At 39.3% G+C, this 27,953-nt stretch overlaps 1 protein-coding gene across 2 annotated transcripts in view; it reads left to right on the forward strand.

Annotated features, from left to right (window-relative positions):
- The window catches only part of LOC124716900 (thioredoxin, mitochondrial), a 54,762-nt gene extending 28,569 nt beyond the window's left edge, over window positions 1–26,193 (forward strand). Inside the window, exon 5 of one of the 2 annotated variants that reach the window (XR_007005664.1) lies at window positions 25,790–26,193. The gene's annotated coding sequence lies outside the window, so the exon portion shown is untranslated. Of the gene's footprint in view, window positions 1–3,448; window positions 3,515–25,789 lie in introns of those variants that run through there. The other variant, XR_007005663.1, reaches the window with a different exon arrangement.
- Window positions 26,194–27,953: the final 1,760 nt, after the last annotated feature.

Here is a 27,953-nt window from a genome sequence, read left to right on the forward strand (position 1 = left end):
AAAATGCAAGTATACTATTTCAAACAGAGGTATCAAAATATGTTTCAGTGCTAGAACAATGTCATTATTGTGTTTTTTAGTAAATGTGTAATTTATGAACATCTGTACTGATTGTACCACTATGTAAACAAAAATATGGTAATGTGTCTTTGTAATAGCTACTTAAACTAGAACAAAATTATTCATTTGCAGAATGTGTGATAGAAATAGATTGTACTACATTATATACATAAGTTCTTGTGATTTCAAGAGAAACATATTTGTATTTTCAGTGTGTGATGTGCTAGCATAATATCTGCAACTTTAAAAAAAAAACATGAAAAATATTAAAATATTTATTACTAGTCTATAATGAATGCACAATAATTATCTGTCTCCATTCACCATATTTCTGGTTACTGCAACAGCCCTGAAGTGGATGAATCTCTTTTTGTTGATCCACATAAAGCACATTGACACTGTTTTAGTTCTGTTGCTGTATTTGGGATACATGGGTTAGGTTCAGGTGCCTATGGTGAGCATGGTAGATGATGATGAAATATGTGTTGACATAATGTAGCAGGGCGTTGTTCTTGTACAAGATGTATTCATAGCGGTCCGTGACAGCTGATCACTTTCTTGGACTGTAGTGCATCAGATGATTCAGTGAATGGCGTGTTCTACACAAGTGAACAAAGCCAGACTCATTACAAGCCACTGCAGTACCAGCAGATGGAGACAAAATGTTATGTGAGAGTAAATTTCATTTTACTGTGTATGCTGCTACATTCCATAGCCTGTGAGCAATCGTGTATCTTTTGCCATTCTGATGGGGGAAAAAATGTTTCTTAGAAGATATATATTCCATCATTCAGTCAAGTTGGCAAATTTGTTCTCCAGCTTATATTAAAAACACATGAGGTGTGAAGGACAGCAGTCATAATCTTGTTTGCTGTCAGCATTGCACATCCAGACTGTGAGATATTGTTTGCAATTTGTGTGGGTTTGATTGCTGGCGTTGGTCTTTTAAGCATACTCCATTTATTGACACCTGTGCGACACTTGTGAGTAATGTACATTCTCTTAATGCTTCTCATGGTGCTGGGTGGAATCTGGGCAATAAGGCCATCACTCACGGCACTTGACCAAAGATAACAATATTGGCCCTCAGTTTGGTGCAGAAAAATTGAATTGTCAACATAGGAAATATGAGGCCTATTCGATAAGTAATGGCTGTGCTTTAAAAATATACATATTAATTAGAAAAAAAATCTTTTATTGGCAGTTTTACCTTCTTACAAACTTACTTCCCTATTACATGTAATTACCACTCACTTCTCAACACATTTCTTAATGTAGCAGCAGCCTCTTCAACCCTTCTAGACATAAATTCTCTGCTTGGGATTTGAACCTGTTAACAGCATCTTACAGTGCCCTTCATCTCCAAACTGATTCTGCATATCTGTCTCTCATCATCCGTGATAATGTGGGAATACAAGCAATATCCATCTTGTTGATAGTGCACCAGAAATGCTCACCCATTTGAAATTCTTTAATCTTTGTGCTAATCAGTAAACAATTGTGGTAGTCACCTTGCACATAGTTTGTAATATATGAGGTTTTCTGTGGCCATTGTGTGAATATCGGTCAGTCCAACATGAAAAAATTTATCAGGCAGTGCACTAATTGTTAGTCAGATTGTAAATTTTTGGCCCACATGTTGCAGCATTTCATTGGTGTAGATACTCCTCCTGCAACTCTAAAGGCATCATTGTTTGGCTTCACTCACAGTCAAACAACTACTGAATCAAAGCAGTAACTTCTGTGACTTTGCAAACAATAAACAGATGTTTCCAGAATGAAATTTTCACTCTGCAGTGGAGTATGTGCTGATATGAAACTTCCTGGCAGATTAAAACTGTATGCTGGACCGAGACTCGAACTCGGGACCTTTGCCTTTCGCAGGCAAGTGCTCTACCAACTGAGCTACCCAAGCCCGACTCATGACCCGTCCTCACAGCTTTAATTCCGCCAGTACCTCATCTCCTACCTTCCAAACTTCAGAGAAGCTCTTCTGCATACCTTGCAGAACTAGCACTCCTGGAAGAAAGGATATTGCGGAGACATGGCTTAGCCACAGCCTGGGGGATGGTAGAGCACTTGCCCGCGAAAGGCAAAGGTCCCGAGTTCGAGTCTCAGTCTGGCACAGTTTTAATCTGCCAGGAAGTTTCAATCAACAAATGGCTTCATTCAGTTTTGTTCTGAGTAGCTAACATTTAAATATAAGGAAAATGCCATTAGGTTTCAAATACACCTTTTTCTCTGTTATACCTCAAAAAATCAAAGCCCCCCCTCCAAGTACACACACACACACACACACACACACACACACACACACACACACACACACACACACACGTAACAAATGCACTGCAAAATTCTATGGAAATGATCAGACATTGCATATGTACCAAACCCAAGTTTGGTAGAAATCTAAGAGTGTACAGGCATTATAACACAATCTCAACACTGTGTCAGAAAGCTCCCAGCAATGAATGCTGTACCGACATGGCTCTCATGTTAACTGCATCTCTAATGACCTCGCAGTCAGTTGGAGATTCAGCCCAAAAATCCCTTTAAGTGAACTTGCTCAATCTTTGTCTCCCACTTCCAAAGTCATCCAGACAGTAGTTGATATGGATCTGCCTTTCCCATACCACACGAGTTTGTTTACAGTATTGTCACTTCATATACCAGATCCTGCGCTGACATTCAGCAGCATTACATCCCAAATCATTCTCAAATAACAGACATCTAGTATGCCACGTTTGTACCTGCACTTCTGCAGTTTTACTGCTTGTCCCATGTCACATCCAACTACTATTGACAGCAGCTACAGTCACAAGGAGTTCCTGTACTACTTGCTGTATTGCAGTTTCCAGTGCTTGCATGGTTAAGATGTGAATTGTATATCCCATAAAGATTGCAAGAATTTATGTACTCAACCATTGCTTTGTTCACCCTATGATCATAAAAAACCAGCTTCAAAAACTTCAAGCCAGTAGGACGCATCATTTAAAGAACCACCACAATGATTATGTGGTGCATCAAGCAGTATGCCACATATTTCTTTGAAATTGTAAGTAATGTACCATTCTACACTAATGTTGGATCAATATGACAATAATGAAGTTTCTTTGTTGACTATACATTTAACTCATTGAGAGAATAAGAAATGCAACACAAGAGCCTTATGTCTTGTGATAATTTATTGTGTAACTTCTAATCAAAGTATATGATTTCACAAATTTAATTTCTTTATACCTGAGTGTGTTCAATGCTTTAAAATCCTTTCATCTTCAGTAATTATTTATTGCCAATTGTGAAGTTTTGGACTTTCTTTAATAAAACTGAAAGAGATTTGTATTGAGACATTACATATTTTTATATATTTTCTTTGTACTTTCAGGATCTAGACGTGTGTAACTGATAATGAAGTAGCAACAATAATCACTCATAATATTACAGATCTGGTATAATAAAGCTGTGTATTATGAAAAATAAATACTTTGCATTAAAAGTCTCTCCTTCTAATTGCAGGACATACATTTTACCATACTTAATGATGAAAATAAAAATGAGAGATTTCTGTAATAAAGAGGCTAACAGAGTGCTCGCCAGATGGATGCCAGTTCATAATTAAGGAGAATTGAACTAGTGTCACAGTATATCCTCTCTTGATGTTCAACTGTGAACAACAAGAACTTCAATTAAATGTGTCTGCTGGTTTAATATGGTTTCTGGATGCAGAACTCAGGAGAAACTGCACAGAGGTTTAGTTTTCACCCAAAGTCTTAACCAACATGAATATTTTCCTGCTCATAAGATCCTGTAGCAGTAAAACAAATTTCTCTCTATAGAACTCTGTGCTGGTTTGTTGTTATTTTTTAATGTGATACTTTCTGGCAACTCTAAAATTAACTTTTTCTTGTATATTTTTAAGTAAATTGTCTTCACAGATCAAATTGAGAGTCTACATTTTAAATTAATATCTATACGAGGTTAGATCAGTGTTTGCCAACCAATACCAGTACTCTAATTCTGCCTTTAAAATATTATCAAGAATTTATATTCCCATTTTTATCATGAGATGTGTAGCTGGGGCTAAATATGCAAGCAGGATTTGCATATTATACTGCTCAGTGATCTATTGCCATTATCATTATCCAGTCCAATTGCTTGATGGTGTGGTGTATGAGACAGCATGCAACATGGGATCCCAGCAGATTCTTCCATTTCTGTCGATCTTGAGCTTCCCGATGCCAACTGAATGTAGCTGCCTGTCTGTCCACTGGTCCTCTCCTTGGTCTTTTTTGGTAACATAAACTCCAATATAGCAGTGTTTTGACCATTTGCCCCCTTTTCTTTGAGCAACAAGACCAGCCCACTGTCGTTTCTGTATATTTATTCTTTTCATTATGTCACTGACCTTTATTGTGTATCTGATATCCACTACTTTTGTTCTGTCTTTCTCTGTGTAGCCCAACACTGATCTTTCCATTCCTCTTTGAGTTCCTATGTGTTTATTAACAACAAGCTTGTTTAATGCCCCTCCCTCACAGCCATAAGTAATTACAGTAATGCAGATTGATTATAAACTGTTTTCTTGAGCTTAGCTGACATCTTTGACTCAAAAACTGAAGAGTATCATTTGCAAGCTTGCCAGTCCAATTTAATATGTCAGAATATTTCATCTTTACAAGTTGACCCACATAGACATAGATCCTTTGCAGATATGTCCTTCCAACACACACATGTCCCTATAGTGGCCATTCATTTTAGACCAGCTTCCCATATATATAAAAATTAGGATGTCCATTTGTCACATTCTTCCCGCAAAGTATTCCATTGTCTTGAAAGCTTTTTTTTGGGGGGGGGGGGGGGGGGCACTCAGATGTCACGTTTTTTTGTGATTCCACTTGGCTAAAGTATTTCATGCTACCAGATGTTTGATTTGCAATTTACTACAGATTGTGCGTCTATATACGCTAGGAAGTGGCACGTGTACTACTTGCTCTGCAAACTTTGTTTACTTACTGTGTTGTTGTTTTAAGCACATTAAGGCAAAGAAATGTCACAAGAATATTCAAACGAAAAGGCACTTCTTGATAAACCATGTATAAGTGAAAAGTACAGTAGCAGTGCAACAGAAAAATTGTAAGATATGATTTGGGGTCATTTGAGTGCATGATTCAAAGGTAAACTTCTATATACATTAAATTTTGTCTGTACAATTTGTCTCATTTTATCCTTAATTGTCCCAGAGCTTTTTCAAACTTTTTAAAATGCCACATTTTTTTAATGTATATGAAATAGATACCCTAAAATAGATCATCATCAGCAGCAAAATTTTAGGTATTTAAGCTCTTTCCCACTGCTTTCATTCCCTTTGTTTTCCAATTCAGTTTAGACATTGTTTCTTCCAGGACTACAAAAATAATTTTGGAAAATAACCTTGTTTTACACCCTTTCCAAAAATCCATTGGTTTCTTCAACAACAGTCATAAATGCTGTTGAGGTTTTGTATATGATATATAAGATTTTAATATAATCGTGTTCTACTCCTTGTTTTGTTAGAGCCTGAAACACAGCTGTGTGATTGAATCAAATGCTGTTTTAAAATCTTTAATGGCAAGGCAGAGAGGTAGATAGAATTGATTTGTTCTACTAATTGTTTCATGAAGAGTGAAACTATTGTCAGTTTTGCTAAATCATATGCGGAGTCTAGCTTGCTCAGTTGGTTGAGTGACATCAAGTATCAGTCTTAAGTACGAGGATTACTTTGTGTTTATTCCAATCTTTTGGTAATGTTCCACCATGCAGAGAACTTGAAAATATTTCAGATAAATGCTGTATACCCACATCATCAAAAGTTTTGCATCATCCTAATTTGTCGTGTAGATGTGTTACTACTGGAACTTCCTGTACTAATCGGAAGCTCATCCCTAACATTGTTTGTAAACATGGTTATAATAGAGGGAAACATTCCACGTAGGAAATATATATCTAAAAACAATGATGATGTGACTTACCAAATGAAAGTGCTGGCAGGTCGACAGACACACAAACAAACACAAACATACACACAAAATTCAAGCTTTCGCAACAAACTGTTGCCTCATCAGGAAAGAGGGAAGGAGAGGGAAAGACGAAAGGATGTGGGTTTTAAGGAGTCATTCCAATCCCGGGAACGGAAAGACTTACCTTAGGGGGAAAAAAGGACGGGTATACACTCGCGCGCACACACACACATATCCATCCACCTGATGGATGGATATCTGTGTGTGTGTGAGTGTATACCCGTCCTTTTTTCCCCCTAAGGTAAGTCTTTCCGCTCCCGGGATTGGAATGACTCCTTACCCTCTCCCTTAAAACCCACATCCTTTCGTCTTTCCCTCTCCTTCCCTCTTTCCTGATGAGGCAACAGTTTGTTGCGAAAGCTTGAATTTTGTGTGTATGTTTGTGTTTGTTTGTGTGTCTGTCGACCTGCCAGCACTTTCATTTGGTAAGTCACATCATCTTTGTTTTTAGATATATATTGTTTGTAAACATACACACAGTTACCATGAGTGCTACCAATGGGTAGAATGCCACAGTCAAATGGATTGCAGCATTTCAGTTCAAAGTAAAGCGCCAGAAGGAGTGCATTAGAGACGTCTGTGGCACAATAGAGTGAACGTTCATCATACTACAAAGGACAGTTGCAACCAGTGATGGGGTCCACATCATCACATTAAGTGCAGAAGGGTTGTCGACAAAGGAAGTTGCTCTGTGTATGTACCAGAGTCGAAGTGATTTGGTGCAGACATTGAGTCAGTTTCAATTACCAGGCAGTGTTGAGGATTTACATCACATATGCTGGTCCATGTTCAACAGGTGCACAGGGTGATAGATATCTGTGACATGTGAGTCAACGAAACTGTGGGCTGAGTGCTTCAGAAACGAATTCAGCATTTGAAGAGACTACAGAGTGTCATGTATCGCATGAAACTGTTAGTAGACAATTGCATGATGTGAATCTCCATTCCCAATTACCACGGTAAGCACCATGTCATACACCACAACACCATGGACTGCATTACAGGTGGGCAAGAAGTAATGGGGAATGCCCCAGGGTTGGTGTCGGTTGTTGTTTATGGATGAAACTTGGATCTGTTTGTACCCTGATAACAGCAGACAGTCCGGTGGTATCGAATGCCTGTAACACTATTCCACATGTGCAACAAGGTGGTTGTGGAATGATATTCTGGGGTGACATTACATGAGAACACCATACAAGCAGGCTGTTCCATTCTGGGATCGGACTATTCTGAAGGAACACATTCATGAGAACAGCATGATGAGTATGTGAGTTGTTATCTGTCAAGATGAAATTATCACAAAAATGTTGTTGATACAATCTCACTATTGGCTGCAGAATATTGTCCCAGTATTACGGAACAATAAGACTGCCCTCAAAAACCTTGAGAGGTGTATGGTGTTCTCATGTAATGCCACCCCAGAATGTCATTCCACCTCTCAAGGTTCCTGAGGGCAGTCTTATTGTTTCGCAATCCTGGACAATATTCTGCAGCCAATAGTGAGATTGTATCAACATTTTTGTGATAATTTCATCTTGACAGATAACAACTCACATACTCATCATGCTGTTCTCATGAACGTGTTCCTTCAGAATAGTACGATCACCAAAATGTAACAGCCTGCTTGTTCTCCAGACATGCACCCAATCAAATAGGTGTGGGATCAGTTGAAAAGAGTTGATCTCGGACATCAACACCAAACGTGTACTCTGCCAAGCTTGCACAGAATCACTATCAAATTGGGACAATTTGGACTAGGGCCGGTTTGATCTCACTGATGGTATGATGGGCTCCAGCCTGCCATCTGAGCAAACAGGACATTCCAGCACATACTGATGTTGCTTAGAAGTGCTATGGAAACACCTTTCATGGGAAGCAGATGAATTTCTTGTTAATGCAAAGGGGGTTCTGGACACGTTTTTATGCCCCCTGCTTTTGCCCAAGTAACTTTCATACTACATATTCCCTTTGAGTTATTGTTTGTTGTCTATTTTATGAAACGTGTTAATATATTTTATAGAAAATTCCTGCTTTGAAAGAAAAAATAAATAAACTTATTATGGGTCCAATGCGCCCCCCCCCCCTCCCGCTTAGGCTTCCATGCAATAGAAAATTTCCGTTAGTAGGATGATTTCATATTTTCATATTTCTCATCTCTACAACAATGCAAGTTAGTTTCTTGTTGGTTGGTATTCTTGATATTCACAACAATCTGTTTACTTTCAGAGGAAGTGATTGTTGATGTCAGTCAGCTGTTATTTATCTTGTAAACTTGCAGTGAGTTAGTGCAGTTCCCTACTGTTCACACCCAGACTTAGAAATGACTAAAAGAATACGTGACTCATCTTTAGAAAGAGTTCTGAATAAAATTTTAGATGAAAATTCTGACTCGGAGAGTGAAAGTGAATATGAGGATGGTGTTATGGAGTGTGGTTCAGATCGGGAAAGTGATGTGGATGTTAGAGAAGATGAAGATAGCGCAGCTTCAGGCAGTGACCATCAGGATCTTATTATGGCCAAGTCTGGAAGAAGGTACATAACCACACAGCCTAGAATTCCTCGGAGGTCTGTTGCTAATATAGTAAGACAGCACGCAGGAGTAACTCCAGCTGGTGTTTGCCATTCACCTGGAGAAGCCTTGAAGTTACTTCTTACACCTGACATCATGGATGTTATAGTGAAACATTCAAATGAAGAGATAGTTAGGCGAAATGTTACTTTGACTAATGAGAGAGAATTGTATGCCTTTATAGGAATCCTGATACTTATGGGGGCAAATAAGGACAATTCTGTCAGTGTACACGATCTTTGGTCAGACCTAATGGGTCAGCCAGTTTACAAGGGTATTATGGCAAGAGTACGTTTCAAGGAACTTATTGCAATCATAAGGTTTGATGACAAAAGTACCCGCCAGCTAAGAAGGGAAGCAGACAAGTTCACAGCAATCCGTGATGTTTTCAACAAAGTGAATGATAGGTTTCCACTACTGTATAAACCAGGGGTCCACCTCACCATTGATAAGATGATCAGCTTGTTTAGAGGGTGCTGCCCCTTCGAAGTATTTATGAAGGATAAACTGGGCAAGTATGGCATCCTTATACACATGATGTCCGATGCAGTTGATAAAAACGTCTTGAATAGGGAACCCTATGCAGGTAATGTTCACAATTTGTCAAAAGAAGAATGGGGTTCAGCAGCTGTCGTCAAACGTCTGGTAGCACATAGGATGGAAACACAACAAACGGAAACTTTATCTTCCGCAAGGTAGAAGAAAGAAGTGCCAATGCAAGAGGGTTATCTAACCAAATTGTTCAATCAATGGACACTATTCGACAAAAGAAAATCAAAGAAGTGACAACAGAAGCATGTCAGCCTCCTGCAGGGAAACGTTGGTGCCATGTTTGTGTAAGAGAACCTAAAATAAAGAAGCAGAAGTACAACAATCTAAGTAAACCCAAACAGTATTGTGGACAGTGTCATAAACATGTGTGTAATACACATTCAGAAAAAATTGTGAAGTGTATCTCTTGCCTTGAAGTTGAGGACTCAGAGTAGTCTATTGTATATGAACACATCTGTATTTTGTATTGTAATATGTCCATTTTTTATTCACTCAATCCAATATTTATAACAATTAACAGCATTTATAAACCAATGTCTTAGTTAAAATACATAAACTATTTTGAAAGTTGTAATTTTTTGCCAGTAAACTTATTTAATACCTGTGGGTATGCCGACCCCCCCCCCCCCCCCCCTTAGGTGACCAAGTTAGAAAAAAAGCCTTGGGCATCCTAGGGTTAAAGGCATTCTTGATGAACATCAACAGACCACATCCAATCTCAAAGATAACTAATGCTCACGACTGTTACAGCATGTATTTAAGACAAACGTGATTTGCATCTTCACAGTTGTCTAAATTTGGATAGACATCATCTTTCAGATTTAGAAACACGTCTATCAACTTTTGTTTATGTTGCACAACTTCTTTTGGTATTGTGCTTTTTGCCCAATCAGTGTATAATAGGTGTTTTCATGCATTCTACAAATTGAACCAGTCTTTCACCTCTGCTGTATCTTTCATGTAGTCCATATTTGGCAATAACTGAATCAACTCCGTTTGGTATTAAAGTCACCAATTTTATTTCTTGTAAAGAAAGCTTATATTAAATGCTTTAAATATTTAAACTCGTTCATCATTTCCTTTCACTTCACATGTGCACATTCATTGAAGTGCTTTCTTTTATAAAAGGATCGTTTTTGTGGCAAAATTATCACAGCAGTACATCATAATATTAAATTATGCAAAAAATATATATTTTACATTGAATACACCCAGCAGCAAAATCTAAGCCATTCATCAGTCTCAACCACTAAACACAGTAGTATGGTGGTTGAGACAAAAGACTTGAGTTCCCTAAACCGATCAAGGCTAATGTTGGTGTTTTTCCACTGGTAAGGACCAGGCCAATTTCCTTAGATGTCTTTCTTCAATCTCAGCTTGTGCTTTGTTTCAAATGACTATATCTTTGACAGGTTTAAAGACCTTTAAACCCCGCCCCTCTTTCCTCCAGTGTCAATATTTCTGAAAAAAGTACATCTTTTTCGAGGTGCAGAGGATTTGTTATAGATCCACTACAAACAATTCTGGAATGGAAACTGATATTGAAATATGACAGACTGGACAAGTTAGAATAGATGTTTGGAAAGTAGCGTAATCTAATCTACACTACCTGACAAAGAAAATGAAGCATCCAGAAGACACACACCATCGGTGGGTATGTCAGTAATGAGAGTTCTAATTTTCTATAACAGTTATAATGTCTACCAGACTGCATTAGTGTAGTTTATGTAGAGTGGTGTTCTTACCAGACCCGGTAGGATATATAAGGGACACGAATAGCATCAGACATCGAGTGATTACTGTGAAGGATGCCGCGTGCTTGCGTAACTCAGTGTTGTCAGCACCTGACAGTGTTCAAAAGGGCTCCCATTGTTGGTCTCCGTTTAGCTGACTTGTGAGAGACTGTGGCCCAATGTTGGACTGCTTTGGAACATGAGGGGAGGTATGTTCACCATCATGGTTCCAGTCGAACACGTCTTAGCACCACAAGGGAAGATCGCCATAATTTGCACGGAACACATCATAACCCCTTCACATCTGCGACTGCCACTGGAGTACGATTAAGGCTGTGGTAACTGTGGCTCTGCTATTGGTGGATTCTGCCGATGACCGACAGGGCCAGAGATGGCTGACCTTTTCAAATCAGTACGCCACTACATAGGTGGTCACTCTATAGCCGATCCTGTCTTCTGAATGTACAGACTTCAGGTGACAGTCGGTGAAATTCGAATCAGTTTGTTTTCTTCAGTCAAATCGACCGATGTTCTCGCACACGAAATATGGAGTGCAAGGAAGTGTTAAGTTTAGTCCAAAAAGAGTGAGTTTGTGGCATCCTGAGGAAAATATTTTTATTGGGATATATTTTGGAATCTGTGGACTGAAATCACAGGTTTGTTCAAAACCTCAAACAGCAAAATCTTTATAGGACATTTTAGACATAAATTATAACCTCAAAAAATAATTTGTTCAAGTGAAGAGTGTGATGTATCTTATATGCTTATAGCTAATGTACTGTATCATTTTTGTGGTAGTGTGTCATTAGTTGTCTACAAATTATTATTACTGCTTACGGGCATTTTATGCCTGTAGGGTAGTGATGCTGTTGATATGAAGAGGTTTGAAAATGTGGCATACAGTATGTATTTCCACTTTTAAGTGCTTTAGGTTTACAGAATATCTTATGCTACACTTTATGCTTGTCTTTCACTCGTGTGCTAAATGACAGTCACCGAAGGTTAACTGACATGTCAGCACAACTGTAAATAAATACAGCGAAACAGGGTGTATATATCTTGCTTTTCAACGTCACCACGAATTGTGTCTAGTATGTAACAGAACGTTACTCTCGTCATCTGATATATTTGTACAACTTGTCTGGTTATTCTGATAACTGAGAACAGTGTGTACAGTTCTCGCTATGTTCTTTAAGAAACAGGAAAGCTCATTGCAGGCATTCGGCATCTCTTTAATAGCAGAATCCGTTGTGTGGTACTCGTATCCAAACACAGGAGGCGTCGTGGTATTCACCCCACCCGAAGAGGTTAAAATCTAACCTAGTTCATACGTAGGATAGATTCTAACCTAACCTGCTTGACCCTGCCAAAAACTAATGGAGGAGATCAGACGCGCTATGACCACACTTCAGCTGATGTTATTGGGTGATCCGTGACGCAGTGTGTGACGACCGTTGTCGGTGCCGCAGCGAACGCAGTCTAATGAAATCTCTGCACATTCTATGTCATCTCACATCGTTGGCCAGACAATAGCAGTAGCCATAAGATGGAATTACTGTTCCAAGCATAGGCTGCTGTTAACACAAAACAAATGGTTTTTTTAGGAGTGGCATCATGACCTGCAAGTATGGGTTGCTTCTGAATGACTTCCCATTGTGTTCAGTCATGAAATGCCATTCTGTGCTCCTGGATGACCGTTAATGGTGAGTATGTTGGTGGCCTTGGGAGAGGTCTCATTCTTTCAATGTTTTGAAGAGGTACAGTGGCATTACTCCAGGTGTCACGGTGTGGGGAGCCATAGTATATGACTACAGATCGTGACTGATAGGCATTAACGGAACTCTGATGGCACGACAGTTCATCACAGATGTCCGGCATTCTCATATGTTACCTCACACGGGGCAGTATCTTGGTGTAATGTTTCGACATGGCAGTGTTCACGTAGAGACGCTTCATGTCTGTGAACTGTAGGCGTTATGTTGAGATACTCCTGTGACCAGTGAGATTCTCAGATCTGTCCCAATAGAATGTGTGGACCAGCTCGGATGTCAGATCTGTCTCAGTGCCGTTACTCTGGATACTGTAGGACAGTTAAGACAATTGTGGGCCAGCTTGACTCAGGAAAAGATACAGGTTTATGACCCCCTTCCCAACGGAATCAATGCATGAATCTAAGTGCAATTTCATACTGATAAGTGGGCTCATACTGCCAAGTTTCATTTCTTCCTCCCCTCCTCACTGCTTAACTTTTTGTCGAGGCCTGGTAAGCTAGCCAGCCTGTATGTGGTTTCTAGGCAGTTTCCTACATCCAACTAGGTGAATACTTGACTGGTACCCTGTCCCATCTAAAATACACACTATGCAAACTTAAAAATAAAACATTTGGGAGAACCAATAGCCGCTAAGTACTTAAGTAAACACATTTTAACCAACAGCTGTTTTATTTAACTTGTATATCATGATGTAAAGCTGATAATTAAAGGCTTTTTTTCTAAAATTTAAAAAAATATTCTCATGCTTGAACATGAGATTTACTGTAGATGCAGACAGATTGAGTATACAGATTCTGCCTTGATGGGGAGTCAGGAAGTACACCTGGTCATCAACTGTCACCAATATTGTCAAAACTCATGTAGGAAATCCAAAGAAAGAAAGAAGAAGAAGAAATGTAGTGGGAACTGATGATGTTGCTTCATGTATCTCGTCTAACCTACACCTCTGTGAATTGACTGTCCCAGTTATCATACACAGACTGTGAAATCTCATGCTGGGCTCTGATTCTAGGATTTAATCTGAATAAAATTTCATGCAGGTGTATCATAATTTCATTCCAATGAACTTGTGGCATATCCCTCATTCTTTCACACTGAAGTGTACTGTATGGTCCAGTCACATTAATGTGCCCACCGGTTAGAAGCCTGAACAACCTCTACTTTCAGTATAGACGTGCAGTAAGAATGTCAGCGATAGTCTGGAAGGTACCGACAGGGATGTGGAGCTGTGCCAACTTCAGTGCCACGGACAGTTCACTAGGTTTCTTAGTCGAGGATTTGTGGTGAGAACCTGCCCGATTGAGGTGATCCCACAGATTCTCAATTCGGTAAAAATCTGGGGAGTTTGGTGACCGGGGTAGTACCGTGAACTTGGCCTGGTGCTCTTCGAACTACGCACGTACACTCCAAACCGTATGACATGTTGCATTGTCCTGCTGGTAGGTACCATTCTGGCGAAGAAAAAACAAACTGGATGTAGGGGAGGACGTTGTCCCCAAGGATAGATGCATACTTGTGTTGAACCATTGTGTCTCCCACAATGAAAATATCATGTAGAGAATGCCACAAAAACATTCTCCAGACCATAATGTTTCCTCCTCTGGCCTGAACCCGTGTGACAATTGTTGCAGGGCCGTACATGCCAACAGCCATCTGTCCAATGAAGTGTACAAAATGATTCAACTGAAAAGGTCACGCAGTGGACATCCAGTTGTGGTATTTGCATTGTCACCAATGAACAGCAGTTAATGTGGGTGTATGAACCAGACCCCTGTTTCAGAGGTCCATATTAGTAATGTTCATTGAACTGTCATTCAGGAGACACTGTTGCTAGTCCCTCATTTCATCTGGACAGTCAATTGGTCAACAGTTGCATGCAATTCGTTCATACCCATCTCCGCAGCCATCTTCTGTCATCTGTCTGCCTTGCACCAGTTTTGGATAGTGCCATTTTGCTGTGTGTGGTATGCATCAACCACAGTGTTATGCGAGCTGTTTACAAACTCAGCCACTTCAGAAGTGCTTCCAACCTTGGCCTGGAAACCGACAATAAACTGCTTCATTTCCACATTCTGATAATGGGTGCATTGTTTACTGCATCCTTCAACACTCATTACGTGTCCTCCACTGCTAGTACTGCATCTTGCCACCTGAGAGTGGTTATTTTACAGTGACATTGATCATAGGCAGTTGTTACATTAATATGATAGGACTGTTTTTAAGGATGCTTCTGTAAGTAAGGTAACAAGAAGTCCCACAGGTATACAAATACTGCACGCAAATTAAATTCTACATGAGAAGAGATGAGCAAACTTTCCAAATGCCACTAGTAGGCGGAGATAGCTACACCATTGGACTTTCAAATACAGTTTAAGAAAGAGCCATTGATGATTACATGCCAGTAATTGATGTGCTACATTAAAACATTGTTTGCATTAAATGACATATTCTCTACAGCATGAGCTGCCCTAAAAATGTTTATTTGTCAAAACCGGTTTTCAAGTTTATAACCCAGTATCAGTGGCATCTAGTGATAATACAACTCTACTTACATAATGCAGTTCTATAGCAGTAACCCTGGATGTTGGTTAATACGACAGGATCTGAACACTGTCATATTACCATATTACATAGTGTGCAGGTTGTCACATATGTTACTGACCTTGTCAAATCTTAGTGACAGTTCTTGATAAGTAACATAACTGTCATATAAAGTAAACAGGGAACTGACAGTCAAAGAGTCTACATTACCTGCCTTTTGTTATTTCTAAGATCATATATATATATATATATATAATCTGCAACATGTAGTCATATATGTAAATTGAAATTTTTTCACTATTAGTACATGAAGGAAGAATATATAAAATGTATAAAATTGCAAAATAATCTTGCGTATCATGTCAAATTGGACCATATTACAAGCAGGACATAAGACTCCAAACCAAAATTATTTGGTTAAAATGCTGTGAAATTTTGGAGTCCTCTGTCGTGCATGTAAAATTGTCCAGTTTGACATGATACGTTAGATTAGTTTTCATTTTATACATTTTGTATATTTGTCCTTCATATACTAATGGACAAAAAATTGTAGTTTACATATATGAATGCATGTCACAGATATATAAAAATGATCTTGGAAATTACAAAAGACATGTAATGTAGACTCTTAGACCTGTCAGTTCAATGTTTGCTCTGTATGACATTGATAGGGTCAATAACATATATGACAACCTGTATACTATGTGATAGGACAGGTTTTAGATCCTATCATATTAACTGACACACCTGTCACTGCTGTAAAGTCACATAAAGTACATAGACTTACATTACCGCTACTACATTGATCCACCAGAACATAATGACCACCTATATCCGGTACGTCCACCTTCGGCACGGATAACAGAGGCGATGCATTGTGGCATGGAAGCAACGAGGCCCTGGTAGGTTGCTGGAGAGAGCTGTACCACATCTACAAAAAACAAGTCACCAAATTGCCTTAAATTCTGGGGAGGGGAGCAATGAGCTCTGACACCATGTTCAATTACATCCCAGATTTCTTTCCAGTCGGGTTCAGGTCTGGAGAGTTGGGGGACTAGCACATCAACTGGAAATGACCACTGTGTACCTCAAACCCTCCATGACACTCCTGGTCATATTATATGGCACACTGTCGTGTTAAAAAAATGCCACTGCCATCAGGAAATATGATCATGTGAAAGAACATACATGAACTGCAAGCAGTGTACAATCCTCCTTGGCCATCATGGTTCCTTGCACACTTTTCACAGAAGCCATGTAAGCCCACGTGAATGTTCGCTAGAGCATAATTGGAGCTGCTGCCAGCTGTCTCTGCCCCCGCAGTAGAGGTGTCAAGGAGATGTTCCCCTGGAAGATGGTGGAGCTGCACCCTTCCAGCAGCATAATGAAGAAGGTATCAGGATTCATCACACCATGCGACATTCAGCCACTGCACCAACATCCAGTGCTGATGGTCATGTGCCCATTTCATTCATAGTTGCTGATGTCATCATGTTAACATTGGCTCACTCATAGGTTGTTGGCTGTGGAGGTCCATTGACGAGTATACAGTGCACTGTGTGTTCAGACAACTTGTATTCTGCCCAGCATTAAAGTCTGATGTTAGTTTTGTTCTCATTTGTGAAGTAACTTGTCTATGCATTTTGATAACTTTGTCATTCTTGTTTGTTTTTTTTTCTCGTCTTTTAGCAGTGGGGAAAAGAAAGTTTGTTTTTAATGTTTTACACCATCTTCTGCCAAGGAATTAATATGTGCACTTAAAGAAACTAATGACAATCAGGAAACAAAATTTCTTCTCAAGCATAGACAATATTTATAATTCTATTATCTAATACTTTGTTGTGGAGAACCAATTGTGATGATGTTTGTAAGTTTCAGTTAGTAACTTTAGAACTGAAACGTCCTGTGGTGTGGGGGCAGGATCCTGGAAAGTATGGCTTTAGCCATGCACAAACAGCCATTGCAAAGTGAGAGGGGGGGGGGGGGGCATCTTATGTAGAGATTATATCACTGTAATAATAGTCCCATGTGGATACAGTAGCACGAACATAATCTACATGTACACAGCTACACTGAAAATTACACTTAAGTGCCTGGCAGAGGGTTCATCGAACCACCTTCACAATAATTCTCTACTATTCCAGTCTTGAAAATGCACAGAATAAACGAATACCTATACCTTTCTGTGCAAGCTCCATATGTAGCTGCCACTGCTTTATACTATACCAGCATCATCTAACTGCGGCATCTGTCCTGTCAGCAACCTGCTTGACATAACAGAGATGCAGGATGCCTTCATCACAGTGAGTAAAAGCAAAGCAGACATTTATGGTATGACAGAGGCCACTGCTGGAGACAAAAACACAGCCTCAGGCAATGGCCATCGGGGTCCACTACCCAAGCACCGGTCAGCAGCAGTGCCAGAGGTAACAGTCAACATGCGGACTATTTTCCTACACCACTCACGTGATCGAAAATAGTTCCAGAAGATCCAACTGTCAACCAGCCTTATAAGCCAGTGCACCAACTGGCAGAAAGCAGTTTGCCACACCATCTGGGCTTGTAGGGATCTACCATTCCAGTTGCAACATCCACCTACCTTGTCTGCTGGTAGTCCTGCACTTACCTTGTCTGCTGGTAGTCCTGGATCTTCAGGAGTGGTAGCTTCAGACTGTGACTCAAGAGTGTTGTGTAACGGAGGTCTGGCCTCCCTGAACCGCTTTATGGTAATGCTATGCAGACCACTCTCTTGTAGTTTTGTTTTCATCTTTTCTTTGGTGTACTTTCTCGAGTGAGAGACTTGTGAGGAAAAAATTTTATTTTGTTATTCTTCAGTTATAAGATCTGATGTGGGAGCCATACTTTATGTCTTGCTTAAATTATAATTTGCTGCAACTGCTTTGTCGACATAAGCAATGTTTTGTTTATTTGTTTTTTCTAGTAAAGACACTCTGAGGAATATCCTTCGCATTTTGTCTCTGCTACTGCAGATACAGCACTAACCATATCCCAAATGATGACCAAAGTCTTCTGGTGATAATTCTTGGCACTAATGTGGTTTCCATGGATAAAAACATAACTAATACATCAGAACAGTTTAGGCTGCATGTCGGGTTAAATCATTCTGTGATTTCTGAAGTTTCTGAGTGAATGTATCCTGAATCACTTGAACATATTCCTCCTAGCTGGATGTGGAAGGTTGACTTCTCCTCAAATCTGATAAAGAGCCTGGTTCCGTTAGCTTTGAGTGGCAGTTCATAGTGGACTTTGCCTTTACTGAGGCATAGGCATAGGGTCCTTTCACACTTTGCCAAGTGACACAGTATCCCATCTAGCCACCATCTTTAGAAAAAGTTGTGTGCTGTGGGCATATTTTCTGCTATGTCTTGTCCGAGGGCACGTCCCACTGTACCAGTTATTGGGGCTCCCTCCTGTTCCATCCATGTATGAAGTGCAGGAAGAATGATTGTTTGAATGGCTCTTTGCAAGCAGTACTTATTCTAATCTTACCCTCACGATCTCTCTGAGCAATACATAGGGGGTTGTAGTATATTTGTAGAGTAATCATTTAAAACTTGTTCTTGAAATTTTGTTTATAGACTTTCTCAGGATTAGACTTTCTCAAGATTCTTTCAGTTCAGTTTTTTACCTTCTCCCATGGATAAAACAAACCTGTGACCATTCATGCTGCCCTTCTCTGTACACATTTAGCACCTCTTTTAGACCTATTTGGTACAGGTCCCATGCACTTCAGCAGTATTCTAGAACTGGCTGTGCATGAGTGATTTGTAAGCAGTCTCCATTGTAGATTGATTGCACTTCTCCAGTATTCTATCAATAAACCGAAGTCTGCCTCCTGCTTTACCCACAACTGAGACTATGTGATCATTCCATTTCATATCCTTAGAAAGTGTTACACCCAGATATTTGTATGAGTTGGGCAATTCCCCAGCTGTGACTCATTGATATTATAGTCATAGAATACTACGTTTTTTTGTTTTGTGATGTACACAATTTCATATTTCTGAACATTTAAAGCAAGTTGCCAATCTTTGCACCACTTTGAAGTCTTATCCAGATATGACTGAATATTTATGCAACCTATTTCAGACAGTACTTCATTACAGATAAATGCACCATTTGCAAACAATCTAAAGTTACTATTAATACTGTCCGCAAGGTCATTAACATACAACATGAACAGCCAGGGTCCCAATACATTTCCCTGGGGTGCACCAGAAATTACTTCTACATCTGATGACTCTCCACTTATGATAAAATGCTATGTCCTCCCTAACAAACAGTCCTCAATCCAGTCACAAATTTCTCTCGATACCCTATACAATTGAACTTTTGACAGTAAGTGTAGGTGTGCTACTGAGTCATATGCTTTTTGGAAATCAAGAAATACTACATCTGCCTGAATGCCTTGTTCCAAAGCTTTCACTGTGTCGTTTGAGAAAGGTATGAGCTGAGTTTCATACGAGCGATGTTTTCAGAATCCATGCTGGTTGTCATGGAGGACATTGTTCTGTTCAAGATACCTCATTATGTTGAGCACAGAATATGCTCTAAGATTCTATAACTGATCAATGTCAAGAATATTGGGTGGTAGCTTTGTGGATCATGTCTACTACCCTTCTTGTAGAGAAGTGTGAGCTGTGCTTTCTTCCAACAACTGGGCACAGTTTCCTTATCAAGATATCTATGATAGATTATAGTTAGAAGAGGTGCTAATTCAGCTGCAAATTCAGTACAGAATCTGATAGGATTACTTCAGGGCCTGGAGCTTTGTTCAATTTTAAAGATTGCAGCCATTTCTCAGCACCACTCACACTAATACTGATGTCATACATCTTTCCAGTAGTTTGTTGTGGTCTTCAGTCCAAAGAGTGGTTTGATGCAGCTCTTCATGCAACTCTATCCCTGTGCAAGCTTCTTCATCTATGAATAACTGCTGCAAGCTGCATCCTTCTGAATCTGCTTAGTGTATTCATCTCTTGGTCTTCCTCTATGACTCTTACCCTCCACGCTTCCCTTCGGTACTAAACTGATGATCCCTTGGCTCCTCAGAATGTGCCGTACTAACTGATCCCTACATCTAGTCAAGTTGCGCCTCTTCTCCCCAGTTCTATTCACTACCTCCTCATTTGTTATGTGATCTACCCACCTAATCTTCAGCATTCTTCTGTAGCACCACATTTCAAAAGCTTCTATTCTCTTCTTGTCCAAACTATTTATCGTCCATGTTCCACTTCCATACATGGCTACACTCCACACAAATACTTTCAGAAAAGATTTCCTGACATTTAAATCTATACTCAATGTTAACAAATTTCTCTTCTTCAGAAACACTTTCCTTGCCATAGTCACATCTACATGTCATATCTTCCCTACTCCAAGAGTCATCAGTTATTTTGCTTTGCAAATAGCAAAACTCATCTACTTCTTTAAGTGTTTCATTTCCTAATCTAATTCCTCGGCATCACCCGATTTAATTCAACTATGTTCCCTTATCCTTGTTTCACTTTAGTTGATGTTCATCTTATATCCTCTTTTCAAGACTCTGTCCATTTCGTTCAGCTGCTCTTCCACTTCCATATTGTGCTCTTCCACTTCCATATTTCAATGTAGTTGGCAAACATCAAAGTTTTTATTTCTTCTTCATGGATTTTAATTCCTACTCCAAACTTCTCTTTTGTTTCCTTTACTGCTTGCTCAATATACAGATTGAATTACATCGGAGATAGGCTACAACCCTGCCTCATGCCCTCCTCAACCACTGCTTCCCTTTTGTGCCCCGTGACTCTTATAACCACTATCTGGTTTCTGTACAAATTGTAAATAGCCTTTTGTTCCCTCCATTTTACCCCTGCCATCTTCAGAATTTGAAAGAGAATATTCCAATCAATGTTGTCAAAAAGCTTTCTCTAACTCTACAAATGCTATAAACGTAGGTTTGCGTTTCCTAATCCTATCTTCTAATATATGTCTTAGGGCCAGTATTGCTTTGCACATTCCAAGATTTCTACGAAATCAAAACTGATCTTCCCCAAGGTTGGCTTCTACCAGTTTTTTTCCATTTGTCTGTAAAGATTTCCTGTTAGTATTTTGCAGCTGTGGCTTATTAGAGCGATATTTGGTAATTTTCACACCTTTCAGCACCTGCTTTCTTTAGGATTGGAATTATTATATTCTTCTTGAAGTCTGAGGGTATTTTGCCTGTCTCATACATCTTGCTGACCAGGTGGTAGAGTTTTGTCATGGCTGGCTCTCCCAAGGCTATCAGTAGTTCCAATGGAATGTTGTCTGCTCCTGGGGTCTTGTTTCGACTTAGATCTTTCAGTGCTCTGTCAAATTCTTCACGCAGTATCACATCTCCCATTTCATCTTCACTTACGTCCTCTTCCATTTCGATAACATTGCCCTCAAGTACATCGCCCTTATATAGACCCTCTATATACTCCTTCCATGTTTCTGCTTTCCCTTCTTTGCTTAGGACTGGTTTTCCATCTGAGTTTGATATTCATACAGGTGGTTCTCTTTATTTTTCCTGTAAGCAGTATCTATTTTACCCCTAGTGGTACATGCTTCTACATCCTTACATTTTTCCTCTAGCCATCCCTGCTTAGTCATTTTGCACTTCCTATCAATCTTATTTTTTAAGACATTTGTATTCCTTTTCACCTCCTTCATTTACTGCATTTTTATATTTTCTCCTTTCATCGATTAAATTTAATATTTCTTCGGTTACCCATAGATTTCTACTACCCCCTGTCTTTTTACCTACTTGATCCTCTGCTGCCTTCACCATTTCATCTCTCCAAGCTGCCCATTCTCCTCCTTAATGTATGTCTTTCACCTATTCTTGTCAATAGTTCCCTAATGCTCTCTCTGAAACTCTCTACAGCCTCTGATTCTTTCAGTTTACCTTCTTAAATTCCTCTCTCTTTGCAGGTTCTTCAGTTTTAATCTACAGTTCATAACCAATAAATTGTGGTCAGAGTCCACATCTGCCCCTGGAAATGTCTTACAATTTAAAACCTGGTTCCTAAATTTTTGTCTTACCATTATATAATCTGCCTGAAACCTTTCAGTGCCTCCAGGCCTCTTTCATGTTTCTTAAATCAAGTGTTAGCTATGATTAAGTTATGCTCTGTGCAAAATTCTACCAGGCAGCTTCCTCTTTCATTCCTTACCCCCAGTCCATATTCACCTACTACTTTCCCTTCTCTTCCTTTTCCTACTATGGAATTCCAGTCCCCCATGACTCTTACATTTTCATCTCCCTTGATTATCTGAATAATTGCTTTTATCACATCATACATTTCTTCAATTTCTTTTCAGTAGTATGAGGATTAAATTGTGGCATTTCTCCTGGATTTCCCTTTGTAAAGAACTTTTGAAAACAGAGTTAAGTATTTCAGATTTTGCTTTGATACACTCAATATCAGTTGAAAGATGATCCACTGGTAGCATCAAAGTAATGTAGTCTCTACAAAAATCTTCCTGTGGTAATATAAACTAAGCTATTATTTTGAGATAAATTGGTTACCTCTTCAATATTTGCTAAGAGATTGTTGATTGTTAACTGTTATGAATTTACTAAGTATTTGGTAGTGAAATATTGACATCATATACAAAGCAAGAGTTAATTCGCCTTCACCAACAGTAATTACCACATTCCCAAATCGTGACACTCTTTTTGCCTCTTTTACAAATGAAACTTGCCATGCCTTTTGTAAGCAACATTCCTGTTTTTAGTGATGCAACCCCACGGATTATTACATCATGTTATCATTTCAAATATAAATTAGTATTATGTAGCTTGAATTCCTTAATTTGTATAATTCAGAAAGCTAATTACAGTATGTTTAGATCTGGTTTGTGTGCAACACATGAGGGTGGTTTGAAAAGTTCTTGGAACAGAATGGAAAAGAAGTACTTACATCACTGAAACTTTTTTTTTTATTTTTCAATGTAATCTCCTTGCAGATTAACACGCTTGGTCCAACGATGTTCTAGGGCCTTGATCCCATCTCAAAAATGAGGTTCCTCCAGGCCTGCAAAATAGTTGTCAACTCCAGCTATCAATTCTTTGTTTGAAGTAACTCTTCGTCCACCAAGAAAAATTTTCAGTATTGGGAAGAGATGGAAGTCTGACAGAGGTGGGTGTGGCAACAATTCATACCTCAGTTCGTGTAATTTTGCCATGACGACGGCACATGTGTGCGGTCACACGTCACGAGTGGCAGCACACATCTTGCAGATAATTTTTTCATTTCTAATTTTTCAGTTAAAATGTAATATATCCTTTCAGATGACATCTGGCAAGCATGAGCAATTTCACGCACTTTCACTTGGCGATCCTCCATGACCATTTTGTGCACTTTTGCAATGATTTCTGTAGTAGTGACACATCTTGGCCAACAGCTGCGCAGGTAGTCATCCAAACTCTCCTGACCGAATTTCAATTCATTTGTCCACTTGGCAACAGTTGAATTTGAAGGAGCAGAGTACCCAGTGTATTCTGGAAATTGGCATGAATGTCCTTTACTTTCATACTTTTCTTTATGAAGTAATTAATCACTGCTCAAATCTCAATCCCCCCCGGTCTTCGCAAATCACTACGCGGGAACAACAACAGAGCCACATCACTTCTCTTTCAAGAGCACTGAAGTGGCACGTGTTTACAGGCAACTGTCCAATGAATATCATGTGAACAACTTGTTGCCCTAGCACTGACCTCTCGTGGTGATTCCGAGAACTTTTCAAATCATCCTTGTAGTATATCATTTTATAGATTTCCTTTTCAGTTCATACAAACACTTCCTTCTTTTCCCCATAAGTTGTGATGTTGCACAGTATAATTATAGTCATTCAGATTTGATATCCCCTTTCCCCACCACCCTGTTTCCTTCCTCTAGAACTGATTAATTACAAATACTGGTATTTAATATCCTGCAGAAAGATTAATTATTGTGTTTGCTCATCTTAAATTCAACGGTGTAGTAGAATGAACATGCTCATCTATGTTGTAATAATACAGAGCTGTATACAATCCAATGCACTAACTTTGGTATAGAACCCAAGATGGAATTCATAATTATGTAAACTTTTACAGTTACTGTAAATCATTGTCATTCTCTAATTTCAATATATTATCTGTCTGAAACTATAATTATAGAGAATACTATGCCATTAAACTTCAAATTATCGTTATTCTATGTAAGACTTAACTTAAAGATACTAAAAAAAATGTTTGCAAAATTTTGGCTGTAATAATTTGATAAAATTGTATCAAAGAGACAGGGAGAATGTTAGCAGGAAAAACAACTGTGCAGTTAAAATGTACAGGAACTTTTATATGTACTAATTGTTTACCAAATTTTTTTTTTTTTTTTAATTTTTATTTTAAAATGTTTTGCTGTCTAAATTTTGCTTATATAAAACCTGTCGCCATATTTATAGTAATGCATCCTATGTTCAAATTGTCTGAGATTTATAACTTTTAATTAAAATACCAATTATTTAACTACTTAAACAGAACTATGTAATATGCGGATTGTTAGATGTCATTTATACTTCAGCAGCAGTGCCCACCAAGCTGCACGCTTTTAGCCATAGTTAAGGCAGATGGTCTGCGTTGGTTGCTCCCAGAAATGTGTTTATTTGTTGCAATAAATGAAGAGTGATAATTTAAAATAGTATATGGACTATGCTTATTATATTACAGTTAACAAATATCCAGATGGGGTTACATCTTTCCCCCGATGAACATTCAAAATCGTTCTTACTCATTCATTTACCATTCGAGCTTTTATCTCTCAGTGATTAACACTGACAGTTGCTCCAATAGAACACCTGTAATTTTACTACGTTAAATATTTGCTATCATGAAGATGTTTATTATTTCTTGATATTTGAATGATAGGTGTTTTTCAATATGAATTGTTAAGGTTGTTAATACAAAACAATGTATTATACTTACTAAATATAAGTTGGAAACTTGAATAAGTTGACTCGTCTACCAGTGTGGTACTTTCAAGTGCAGTGACAATAACTATATTGTAAAAAGGTTTCACAAATATGACATTAAACAGGGGGACAAAAAAAAAAAAAAAAAGAACTGGCCCCAAGTACAGACTGCTTGCCAGTTACACACGAATTGTTGCCTGCCACGAGCAGATACAACAACAAATAGATAAACATAAAATAAAGAAACACTAACAATGCACAATGTAGCCACAACAGCTTCAAAACAACAGATGACAAATGGCACATGACAATGAGCTGTCTACTACTGAGGGACAGTTGTTTGTGTACCACCCCATGTAACCCAAGTTGTTTGCCTAAACCACTGGACACAAATGTTCGACGATTCCTTCAGTAAAGCCATTGGTAACTACCATTCGTAACTGTGTCTGCTGAAGCTAGTGATTAATTTCTAACATTGTTACTGTTAATATGAGATTAAACTGTGACCTTTGTTTGTCTTATCAGTACTACAGCTAGCCAAGTTTCAGCCCATCACGCCCGGGTGAGAGTGGCTGACCCATACTGTCAATGGGCTGGGCCACCAGCTTAGTACAGCTGGCCATGTCGCAGATATCGGGAGACAATACAGGCCAGCCCTCTGCACTGTGCACTCTGCTCACAGTATTCATCTCTCCAGCTCACATGCTTTACTGCGGCGGCATGCATTGCATCTGTCTACAATGTCTTAAAACTTACGTGCAGAAACAATGACTCAGGATGTGTACTATTTTATTCGTACAGTTTGCCAATGAATTGTTACATTGAGATTATCAGTGATTCTAGTTTTATGACATTTTAACTTGTTATTCGACTGGACTCACAAGAAATTACACACAGTTTCATTTAATTTATGGCCATTAATGTCTACATCTGGTGCTAACAGAGCATTATTAAATGTTTCAAATTAAATAATAAAGAGTGCTTGAGAGATTGTGAACCACCACATCTTTTTGAGCTGTGTCCACAGGGATAATTACTCTGCCATGTGTCCATCCTATGAATGCAGCTGATCATTTTAAATAAGTGCTTGTTCAGAATGAATTTTTCCTGTCTCGTGGATGTTTTTAAATTTTTTTATTGCATTAAAGCTGTGTGCCAGACCAGTATTTGAATGTGGAACTTTATCTGTTTGCAAACAAGCACTTACTGACTGGCCTTTTAGGCATGTAGGTAGGGAGGAACACTTCTGTGAGGTTTAGAAAGTGTGAGAGAACTACTAGTAGACGCGAGTATGTTATGGCAGGTCAAGAACTGTGGTTGGATATCTCAGTTGATAAGATCACTGTTAGCAACAGGCTTCCCCACATGCTGTACGTGGAACACCCAGTAAGCAGATGTACTACAGTGTCCGTGTAAGAAACTTGTTGTTGTAATTGTTGTTGTTGGAAGACTGGCTTGATGGAACTCTTCATGCCTGTCTATAATGTGCAAGGCTCTTCATTTCTGCATAATACTGCATCCTCATCTTCAAGTAATTGATGAAACGATTGGAGAAACACAGGGTACAAAATTTCTTAGTATAGGGATGCAACAGAAATAAAATCGGATACATATGTAGAATATGTAATATGAAAAACAGAGCAAAGCATGTTTCATAATACAAATATCATGTAACAATGTCAAATGACGTAAACTCCAGGTAGGAATATTAACAGTGAAGGAAAAAGACAGATTGCTACTTACCGCAAAGAAGACACGTCAAGTTGCAGACAGACACAATTAAAAATCACTATCCAGCATCTCAGGCCAGATTGCAACTATCGCGAAGGGTGCACGCAGCACCTTCCTTACTTCCCAAAACACCAAAACCCCTAACCTGGTTCAGGTTCATTGATGATATCTTCATGGTCTGGACTCAGAACCAAGACACCCTACCTGCACTCCTTAACAACCTCAACACCTTCTCTCCCATCCACTTCATGTGGTCCTCCTCAATCCAGTGTGCCACCTTCCTGGATGTTGACCACCTCCTCTCTGACAGCTCCATCCACACCGCTGTCTACATTAAACCTACCAATCACCAACAGTACCTGCATTTTGACAGCTGTCATCACCTTCATACCAAAAAATCTCTCCCAGTGGCCACTTGAGGACAGCATATCTACAATGGCAAAACCTCCCTTGCTCAGTATGCTGAGGGTCTCACCAAGGCCTTCACAGACAGGCACTATCCCCCACACCTAGTCCACAAACAGATCTGCCATGCCATTTCCCCTCACACCCCCAATCCTCCCACCAACCCCGGGAACCAGCCACAAAGGAGTGTCCCCTTCATCACCCAGTACCACCCCGGACTGGAACAACTGAATCACATACTTCACCAGGGCTTTGGTTACCTATCATCGTGCCCTGAAACGAGGGACATAGTACCTGAGACACCTCCTAAACTGGTGTTCCATCACCCACCCAACCTCCACCCCTATGCCACTCCAAATCCCAACCCCTTGCCACATGGATCATATCCCTGTGGAAGACCCAGGTGCAAAACCTGCCCAGTACACCCACCCAGCACTTCCTATTCCAGTCCTGTCACAAGTATTATACTACCCCATCAGGGCCAGGCCACCAGTGAAAGCAGCATTGTCATTTACCAGCTCTGCTGCAGTCATTTCACAGCTTTTTTTACATA

This window comes from Schistocerca piceifrons, chromosome 9 (genome assembly GCF_021461385.2).
Source record: "Schistocerca piceifrons isolate TAMUIC-IGC-003096 chromosome 9, iqSchPice1.1, whole genome shotgun sequence".
Lineage (NCBI taxonomy): Eukaryota > Metazoa > Arthropoda > Insecta > Orthoptera > Acrididae > Schistocerca > Schistocerca piceifrons.